The 1202-nt window shown below is 50.7% G+C and overlaps 1 long non-coding RNA gene across 1 annotated transcript; it reads left to right on the forward strand.

Annotated features, from left to right (window-relative positions):
- On the forward strand, positions 1-973 carry LOC124074686. The gene is made up of 3 exons (XR_006845894.1): positions 1-161; positions 233-294; positions 374-973. It is a non-coding gene; the product is annotated as an uncharacterized LOC124074686 (long non-coding RNA).
- The last annotated feature ends 229 nt before the right edge of the window (positions 974-1202 follow it).

Raw genomic sequence — 1202 nt, forward strand, 5'->3', positions numbered from 1 at the left:
TGGGAGGAGACTGCTTAAAAGCGGGTAGAGAGCACCTGTCTTCCTTTTTTGGCTTGTCAGAGGCTGGGTCGTAGCACTTCCTGGCATTCCCCCAGTTCCGTCCTGGCGTGGTGGTAGAGGCCATTGGGGGTGCGCTATGCTCCACTGATTGCTCGCTGCGGGTAGGTGTGTTGTTCTCTGGTGTCCTCCTATTTGGCGTTGTACTTGTGGCAACTTGTGCATTTGTTTGCAGGTTGTTTCTGTGCAGCGTTTATTCCTCTCCTCCACGCTGTGTCGTCCAGGACTGCCTGATTGGTATGTAAGCTAGCGCTTTGGTCCCTCCTCCAGCCACTTCTGAGTTGTTTATGCTGTATGATTATGATTACGATTGTAGGGGGAAGTATAATCCAGCTGCTGCGCAGTGTCGGCCGATCAGCGAGGGAAACCACTGCTGCTTTGCCGGGGATTGTTGGCTGCAACCGCGGCTAACAGCTTTGCCTCATACCGGAGATCGTTGGCTGTAACAGCGACTAACTGCTCTGCCTCATACCGGAGATCGTTGGCTGTAACAGCGACTAACTGCTCTGCCTCATACCGGAGATTGTCGTTGGTGACAGAGATTGCCCGCTTCCGCTTTGCGCTGGATACGGCGTGCCGTCAGCGGGATTAACTGCTTGTCTCGCCTTGGGCTCGATTGCTTCGCCCCGGGCCTGCGCCGTCCCACTGCAGCCGGCTTGGCCTCTGGCTGGCCGTTCGGCTGGTTGGAGCTTCTCCCTGCGGTGTAGCCGATATACATCCATATGTATATGTTTGCGTGCACTATTGTGTGCGTGTGTGTGTGTATGGCGACGAGTGAGTAGCGGGAGATTATTCTGGTGTGTGTGTATGTGTTTATAGTTTCGTTTTTTCCTTTTCGTTTGTTTTATTTTCTTGGTTAGTGGTTGTTTGTTTTTCTTTTTATAACCTGTTGATTTTTGTGGTTTCCCCCATTCAGGTGCTGAACCTACGGTGGTGGATGGTCCTGGTGGCGGTGTCCCTTTTGTGTTTTGCACGTCGGGTGGATTTTGTTGTCCCAGTTTTGGTTTGCTTCACGTGTGGTGTTCCAGGGGTTTTCTTGTTTTTTTATTATTATTGTCTGGATCAAGCCCAGGAGGTTCAGCCCTGATTGGTGTTGTTGTATTTGAGTGACAGGTTTGTGTTTTCTTTTTTTGAATTCATGTATT

The sequence above is a fragment of the Scatophagus argus genome, chromosome 17 (assembly GCF_020382885.2).
Source record: "Scatophagus argus isolate fScaArg1 chromosome 17, fScaArg1.pri, whole genome shotgun sequence".
Taxonomy (NCBI): Eukaryota; Metazoa; Chordata; class Actinopteri; family Scatophagidae; genus Scatophagus; species Scatophagus argus.